We start from the raw sequence: 9,037 nt of genomic DNA, 5'->3' as shown, positions 1-9,037 counted from the left end.
CATGAACTGTAAGGATTTTCCCATCTGGCAGGTGGTTGGCAAACTTTTTTTTCATCCTAGCTTTGTCTGTTCTTATTTCTTGTCACTTTCACCTGATCTTTCTCTTCTTGTCTAATAACAGAGAAAGGTTCAAAGGGAAGGACATTTACTATGAGGAATTAGGGACAGACACCGATTCTGTTTTTTCCCAAAATTTCCCACGTGGTTTTAGTTTGCGATCTGCACGCTAACACACTCGTGTTATTTTACATTGCTTTGTATGATGGTGCTCGTGCCGGCAAATTTCATTAGTTTAGAATGGAGTATGTGTGCACTGTAGACAGTCTGGCTGGTATGAGGCCTAAATTATAGAAATTTTCAAGAAAAGCATACTTTATTCAACATAAAGTACCATCTGATATAAAACAGACTCTAGTAAGCAAACGAAGTCATTACTGAAAGCACTGTAGTTCATGGCAGACTTCTATTACAAACTACAAGCACACTGCTTTATGAGAGTGAATTGCTTGCTGCACTCACGCTCTGAGTGCACATCGTATTTCCCTGAACTCTTAATTTGGAAAAGCTACTAAAGTTAGTCAGATTCTTCTTATTCATGAATTAAGACTCTGACAATTCAGAGGGAATTTTATTTGAACCACGGAAAGTCCTATATACTCTGTCTAAATTAGAAAAATTTAATTTAACAAGGATTTATCCTATTTATTAAATGCTTTCCCCTCCTCTTTCTATGAGTTATATATTGGTCTGTGTCTACCTACCCCAAACACAAGGCTGACAAATAGAGGGCTCCAGCCTTGGACCTCTGTCCTCCTGAGACTTGGGGAACACGCTGAAACTATTTGGTTTTTGTTTTTGTTTTTTAATGTTTATTTATTTTTGAGTGAGAGAGAGAGAAGGACACAGAGAGAGAAAGCACGAATAGAGGAGTGGCAGAGAGAGAGGGAGACACAGAACTTGAAGCAGGATCCAGGTTCTGAGCTATTAGCACAGAGCCTAATGCGGGTTTCGAACTCACTAATGGTGAGATCATGACCTGAGCCTAAGGTGGACCCTTAACTGACTGAGCCACCCAGGTGCCCCCACATTTATACTATTTGGAAAAAGCCAGATGATGACTACATCTGTATAATACACTACAATGTTCATATGATGGATTATTTTTTCACTTTTCAGTCTGATTGTTTTAAAGTCCTGAACACCAAGTACCAGCCTATATGCTTTTACAATAATAATAAATCATCAAAGAGAAGAATCAATTGCTATAATATTCCGAGTCTAGTTCTATACATGCCTTAGTGATATGGCCTCTCCAAACTAGTGCCTGGTGACAGATTGTACATAAAATGTACTGTCATTGTCAAATTAGTATCTCTCAAAGAAATTAATTGCCCACTTAACTTGGAATGACATAACTTGATCAACTGGAGCTTACAATATGCTGGTCAGGGAGAAGTGTTTCTATCATAAATCATGACCTCGTTCCCAGGCTTTTATCCCTAAGAATAGATACCCTTAGCTTGTTGTGTCATCAGGATGGCTCCAGTCTTCAGATGGGGGTGGGGGTGGGGTCAGGAAGGAGGAGAAAAAAATTGAAATTAACCCTTCTCATCAATGACACCTACCCCCCTCTTTCCCATTTGCAGGGGGAAAGGAATGGACCCCAGTGAAGAAGGGAACTGAACCAAGTGCTTTCATATTATTTCAGTGAAATCTCTCAACTGAATTCACTAACTGATTTTCCTTCTGTTGAGACGATCAATTTCTACATTTTGGAGAAATACTCTTAAAGCATTCCTAATCTGCTTTGCTTGCTTTGTGGTTACCCTTGCTGTCTCTGTATATTTTTACTCTAGAAACTCGCTGTAGCCTGCAAGAAGCACGGAGACTTAGCATAGATTTGATTACCAAAAAAGGCTTAATCCCTGGCCTCCTTTTCTCGGTCCCTCCCCCAAATCTGCCACTCCCTTCTTTCACTAGAGCAGAATCAATTTAGATGGAGAGTCTTGCAGCAGTGGGAAAGCATTATGAGTACACAGTGGACTACTATATGTATACGCTGATGTGGAACTTGCCAGGATAAGTTAGCGATTCAAAGATGCCATATACTACGAGCAATATAACACCATTTATGTTTTAAAAGCTTATATAGGCTGAAGAAAAGCATGAAAAAGTATATTAGTTCAATGTTTTATAATAAGGATACAGACTTTTAAAATCATATGCTCTTGGGGCGCCTGGGTAGCTCAGTCGGTTAAGCGCCCGACTTCAGCTCAGGTCATGATCTCGCGGTCTGTGAGTTCAAGCCCCGCGTCAGGCTCTGTGCTGACAGCTCAGAGCCTGGAGCCTGTTTCAGATTCTGTGCCTCCTTCTCTCTCTGACCCTCCCCTGTTCATGCTCTCTGTCTCAAAAATAAATAAACATTAAAAAAATAAAAAAAAAAATCATATGCTCTTGACCAACTCTCATACTGTTCAAATCTTAGCTCAAATGTTCCTGGTTCCATAGGACCCACCCTGACCACCTTGTTAACCTGCAATCCATTCTCTGCTCTCCCCATTCTCCATGTATCATCTTCAAACATACTTAGAGTGACCAATTCATTGGCCAAATGGAACACTTTTGAAGGTGAAAGGGAGCGTTAACTGGAATGGGGTGGGGACAGAACAATATATATAATCTGAGACTATCTTGAACAAACCACCAGAATGTTTGGTCACTCCAGACACACTATGTAGTTGACTTATTTATTGCGCTGCTTGCTTATTGGCTGTCCCTCAACCTAAATAAAGCTCCGTGGGAGCAAAGGGGCAGAGCTTTTTGTCTGTTTTTGTTTTGTTTTTTAACATGGGATGTTTTACAAATTTGCGTGTCATCCTTGTGCAGGGACCGCACCAATTTTCTGTGTATTGTTTTAGTTTCAGTGTACATGCTGCCAAAGTGAGCATGCTTTTTGTCTGCTTCTATCTATTGGCTTATTGGTGCATCCCAAAGCCTAGAACAGTGCTTGGCACACAGGAAGTGTTTGATCAAGATTCACTGAATGGGTGAATACAAGAATGAATGGACGAATACACTGAATGAATAATATATGAAATTCATTTTGGGACACATGTTATATAAACGTGGTAGAGTGTTCTAAGCTAAGTCGTAAGGCTGAGTCTTTGTGATACCGATGGCACTTTGTTGCATGTTCTGTGCATAGTAAGAATATGCTAAATGTTTCCTGATTAAATGAATATTTAGTTTGGATTCTGGTAAATTCTCAGAACACCCATCCCTGTTAAAAAAATTTTTTTTAATGTTTATTTGCTTTTGAGAGAGAGAGAGAGAGAGAGAGAGAGTGTGTGTGTGTGTGTGTGTGTGCCCGCACACGTGTGCACGCATGTGTGAGTGGGGGAGGGGCAGCGAGAGAGGGAGACACAGAATCCCAAGCAGGCTCCAGGCTCTGAGCTGTCAGCACAGAGCCTGACGTGGGGCTTGAACTCACAAACCATGAGATCATGACCTGAACCGAAGTTGGACGCTTAACTGATGAGCCACCCAGGCGCCCACCCATCCCTGTTAAAATGAGTAATTCAAAATATATTACAAAATCTAACACTAAGAAAGAAAAAGAAAGGAGCTCCAGGGAGCTGTACAAAATGGAAGACGTTTATAGGCAGAAGGAGGTGGGGCAAGAGAGTTATTCTAGCAAAGAATGGATTATTTCAGGCAAAGTCACTTTCCTTTGGAGGAAGGCTGGGGTCTATTAGGCAGATTACCTCACTAGTGCTGACCTGGTAATTCCATATTGACTGGTTAAGATTATATTCCTGGGGGAGGCTGAAACTGCAGTTAGGTTAGGTATTAAGTCTTGGTTTGTTGGCATGGGGTTTAGCACAAGTGACTCCATTTTGAGCTTGTTGTTTCTTTCTTTCTTTCTTTTTTTGTTTTAACACTTCATTAGTATGGATAAATGAGAATGGATTTACTAGACAGTAATATAACATGTTTAAGTGTTCTCCCTCCTCTCCCTTTCTGACTATTTGGAAAGCAATTTCACTCTTCAGTAGGAAAAGTTTTCTATTTACATTTTATTATTTTTTCATATAGATGTTTTTTGGGGGGGCACGAATTAAAATATTAAGTTACAGATGGCCTTCTCACATGGTCTGATTTAAAGTTCTCCCTAGTGTTTTTCTTCTCTCAGCTATTAACCAATAGCTTGTGCTGAATTAGTTCCTGCATAGTTTCCATTTTCTTTTCTCACTTTACCATTACAATGTACATATGTAAAAAGCACCTTAACACCCACATGTATTTTCCATATAGTCAGGAGGGACATAGGGAAGACTGTTCTTCAGGATTAAACACACATTCTCATACTGCTCTCTCATTCATCCTTCTTCCTTATTTTGGTGTAATTTAAAACCTGACTTGGTTACCCCCATAAGACAATATTGTGAGGCCAACTGTTCTCTTTCTTCAAAGTCCAGGTGGTACTTGTACTTACTTTAAAGAGTGATTTGAAATGACTTTCTCATTAAATGCCTTTTGTTTAACCTAATGTCCCCAAAGGAAGCTCTGTTTCATTTGGGAAATGTTTTCAATAATGTATGGAAAGGACAGTATTTGGAGAAAACTAAAGGGCCTAGGAGTAAAACTGTGAACTTAAAGGGGGTCGGGGGCAGAGAGAGGAACAAGAAAGGCCTTGGCCAGAGGGAGCTGTGTTTACATTGAACATCTGATTTGGGTGCTGTCTCCTATAGATGGCATGAAATTGGAGGGCATCTCTCTTTCTAAAAGCAGGCAGAGTGTGTAGAAGGAGTGCAGGGACAATAGGTAAGTTGGGAAGGTAGAGAGAGGACCTGGCTATGGATGGGAGAGTTGCCAATGGAGCAAAAGGCTTCTGCGAGCAGAATGAGGATGAAAGGGACCACTGGGTGTCAATCTGCTTAGACAGCACAAGAATGTGTTAGAGAGACTGGGGACAATCCCATTCTCATAGTAGTGTGATAATAGCACACATTGTTGTGATAATTATTAAGAAGTTGAGCTTCTGATATACTTTCGAAGAAAGCTCCTATTTCAGGGATGAACTTTCCAGTCTTGTTAATTTTTACAGACTGAAGGTAATATATATTAAAAAGTGAAAAAATGTCTACAACAGAAATGCACATGTTTTGCCTTCTCTGCAAGGCAGAGACATTTCTTTTCAGAGACATTTCGTCAACCTTAAGTTAGAAAAGTCTACTCCTGCTCTGAATCTGACCTTTAGTCTTTGTGTGGCTGCTGCTGCAGTTAGTTTTTAGTTCCAAGGCCTAAACCATGGAAAGAAAGGAAGAACAGGAGGATGGAGGAGTGGGGAGAGCGGGAGGGAGTTTGGAATGAGGAGGGCAGAAGAAGGCAAGTCGGACACCCGGTCCTAGGTTAATTTTTGTCGCTCAAGATGGCATCTTAAGGACTTGAGTTTTAATAAACTCCACTCTAATACCTTCCACACTGGTTTAAAACAATGTTTCATTTCATTCAAAGTTAAGGACTTGTAAATTAATTCAATCTATCAAGATTTGCAACAAAGGTTCTCATACTTTTTTGTGCATGGCAGTCACTCAGGGTACAGATTTCCCCTCACCCGACCTCCAAAGGTTCTGCTCACCTAGGTCTGGGTGGGCCCAGGAAAAGGGCATCTTTAGCAAGCTCCCTAGGTGGCTCTGATACTCCCAGCCCAGCCGGAGGCAGCTGGAGAAGCACTGGTTTAGCACTCGTTATTCTGACTTCTGGGTTGGGTTAGGCCCCAAGAGCCTCCTCTGATCTCTCTTTTATTTCTGAAGAAGGAAAAGCGGCTCTCACTTCTCTCTCTGTTCTCTGGAGGTAAAGGGAACAACTAGGTTTCTGTGCCCCCCCTCATCCCTTTCTCTCATTCTCAGGGCTTTTTTCACACATATCCTGAAGCTAAACATGCCAGCTTCCTTTCCGCTTATCAATGGGATGGGAAAAGTGAGCACCATTACTGAAGTATTGTTTAAATATGATGTGACATTCTGACCCCCTGAAGCTAAAGCCATTATGAGACGAGTAACACCTCTGATGTCCTTGCAGGAAGGGATTTTCCCCTCTGTGATCTTTGTGTGAAGATCTCAAGTGGACAGCTCTGCATTGAGCAGAAAAATCACAGAACTTGCTCAGTGTGGCTTATTTTTAACAGGAACATGGAAATAAAAGAAATGCAAAATAATGTAAGGGTTTCATGTATAGTACAGTTGCATAGTTGGGGGTGTGAATTTAATTCCTGGCACAGAGTAGTCATTTAATACATATTTGCTGAATACATGAATATATTTTAAAAATAAACTCAAGCCCTATTTCTTAGCTCTATGATATAGACATAAGAGATACACAGTTAATTTCTATTACATCTCTTCAGAGAGCCATGGCAACTTTTAAATCTCAGTTGAGCCGCTATTTGGTCATATGATTGTTTGCTATGATTGTCAAGAACCTATAGCTACACAGTTGCATGTACAATTATTAGCCACTCCTGACCCAAAATGGATGGGTTAGCCTGCAGTTAGTTGTTAAGAATATACTGCTAGGGGCACCTGGGTGGCTCAGTTGGTTAAGTGTCCGATTTTGGCTCAGGTCACGATCTTACAGCTCGTGGGTTCGAGCCCTGTGAGCTGAGCCCCGTGTCGGGTTCTGTGCTGACAGCTCCGAGCCTGGAGCCTGCTTTGGATTCTGTGTCTCTGTCTCCCTCTCAGCCCCTCTCCCACTCATGCTCTGGCTCTCTCTCTCTCAAAAATAAATCAACATTAAAAAAAATTAAAAATAAAAGAATATACTGATGAGGTTTTATAGAACTTTGGGATCTTTCGGTGCTCAGAAAACATTAGTTTCTTGTTATATTAAGCTTATATATAAATATTGGTGAAAAGATACAGATTTGCTAATAATTAAAAGTTGTTAAATCACTCAGACATATTACACATATAGAAACTAAAAATGTTAGAATGGTAATGAGTGACTGGAGAGACCTGGCATACTGAATGGGAGTTAACGCAGGATGCTAGATTTCAGGGCATAAAGTCTTGGGATTTTGTGACGGTTCAGGAAAAGCCAAGGAAGCTAATGATTGAGGGTCCTCAGAGGCCCCATGGAGAAGCCCAATGCCCTCACTTGATAGGTGAGGAAACTACAGCTTTGAGAGGATTCTCTCTGCTTTTTCTCTTTCCAGCCCCTTCAACCATGCTTTCTCCTTTCTTTTTTGAAGAGTTCTTGGTGATCTGTTAAGTACTCCATGCTGCCTTCCTTCTTCCCACAGTTGTTGATCAATACACAGTTCATCAGATAGGATTACATCATGGGCTTATATTCTATAGTTCCATTTATATAGTATAGTATAATCATGCAACCTAAAAAAGAAAAAGGCAATAGAACCATATTGCTGGGCTTCTTGTCCAAGGAGTTTTTATGAGGCCAAACCTATTTGGTATCCCCCAAGAATGGCTGGAAAGTGGTAAAAAAAAGTTTTCCCTCCAGTTCTTTGGGTAACAGGTCTAGAGCAGGGGTTGGCAAACTTCTGTAAGGAGCAAGGTAGTAAATAGTTTAGGCTTTACAGGCCTGCCATTGCGGTGTGGGAGCAGCCACGGACTATATGTAAATGAATGGCTGTGTCTGTGCTCCAATAAGACTTTTTAGAGTCAGAACCACAGCCAGAATTGAGAGTCAGCGGAGTTTTCCTATTTCCCTTTACCCTCTCAGCTTCCCTTTGCCCATGGGCACTCTTGGTGCTGTGTGCCTATAGCTGCCTTTGCACAACATGCCCCAGATTTTTTATTGCCTCTCAGTCTCCAACAAACTTATTTTTCCTGGTTCACTGTTTCAGGACCAGCTCTCAGAAGTTAGCTCATTTGAGAAACCAATTACAAAAAAAAGTGTAAATTGTGACAATATTTTTTTGCCTTCTTTAGGATGAAAGATGGCTCAGGTTGGTCTCCAAATAGAAAGCTCACCACCATTTTTCCCGTTGCCTTGTTAACTTTCGCCAAGATATCAGGAATATCTCTGCAAATCCCCATCAAGGCTATTCCACACTGCCTCAAGACCTCCGCTAACTTCCTATAAAAACCAATCGTTGTCTGAAAGCTTCAAGTTTCTTCTCAACTTGGCTTCAATCGAGTCTTTGGTAATCTATTCAACTTTCTTTTCTAACGATTTTTTTTTAAGTTTATGTATTTATTTTTGAGAGAGCATGCAAGCAAGTGGGGAAGGGCAGAGAGAGGGAGGGGAGAGAGAGATTTCCAAGCAGACTCTGCATTGTCAGCACGGAGCCTGACATGGGGCTCAGACTCACGAACCAAACTGTGAGATCATGACCTGAGCTGAAATCAAGAGTAAGACGCTTAACCAACTGAGCCACCCAGGTGCCCTTCTATTCAACTTTCTTGACAGAGTCACCACTTGACCGTCTCTGCGGGCCTCATACTGAGGTTGCAGGTGTTACATGGCAGCATGGAAAAGGGATTAAAGGACACTCTGGAGCCAAACTGCCTGGGCTTACGTGCTGGTGCCACCAAACTGCAGGGTCTCGGGCACGTCACTGAGACTTTACACACCTCACTTTCCTGTGAAAATGGTATAATGATGATAATATACATCTGATAGGTTAGTGTGAAGGTTAAATGGAGCAAGAGGGGTCAAGCACAGGGCTTGGCATATAATAACCACTCAGTGCATGTCAGTTATGTTATTCTCCAATAAAAATTCAATGAAGGCATCAGCATATTCTATATTAAACTGCAGTTTGGTTACTCTGACCCCGGACAGACTGTCAGTTAACCATCATCATTCTTTAAAGGACTGTTTGACTCCTGGAAAGAGCCTGCTGGACTCCGCCACAGCTGGATTTGCATATTGCTCCTCCCTACTAGCTCTCTGACGGCGGCGGCCAGATAACGTGACCTTTCTGAACTTCCCATTTATGCTTTTTACCTACTTAGCATAGCTGGTGTGAAGACCACATGGGAGAATGCTAGTGAAGTTGCATCAAATAAAT

At 41.4% G+C, this 9,037-nt stretch overlaps 1 non-coding gene across 1 annotated transcript; it reads right to left on the bottom strand.

Moving 5' to 3' along the window:
* Positions 1–2,841: 2,841 nt before the first annotated feature.
* On the bottom strand, positions 2,842–2,948 carry LOC123600186. Its single transcript, XR_006713559.1, has one exon. It is a non-coding gene; the product is annotated as a U6 spliceosomal RNA (small nuclear RNA).
* Between the last annotated feature and the right edge of the window lie 6,089 nt (positions 2,949–9,037).

Source organism: Leopardus geoffroyi, chromosome C1 (assembly GCF_018350155.1).
Source record: "Leopardus geoffroyi isolate Oge1 chromosome C1, O.geoffroyi_Oge1_pat1.0, whole genome shotgun sequence".
NCBI classification, from domain to species: domain Eukaryota; kingdom Metazoa; phylum Chordata; class Mammalia; order Carnivora; family Felidae; genus Leopardus; species Leopardus geoffroyi.
The sequence above is the reverse complement of the archived record's forward strand: the minus strand, read 5'-3'. Positions and strand labels throughout refer to the sequence as shown.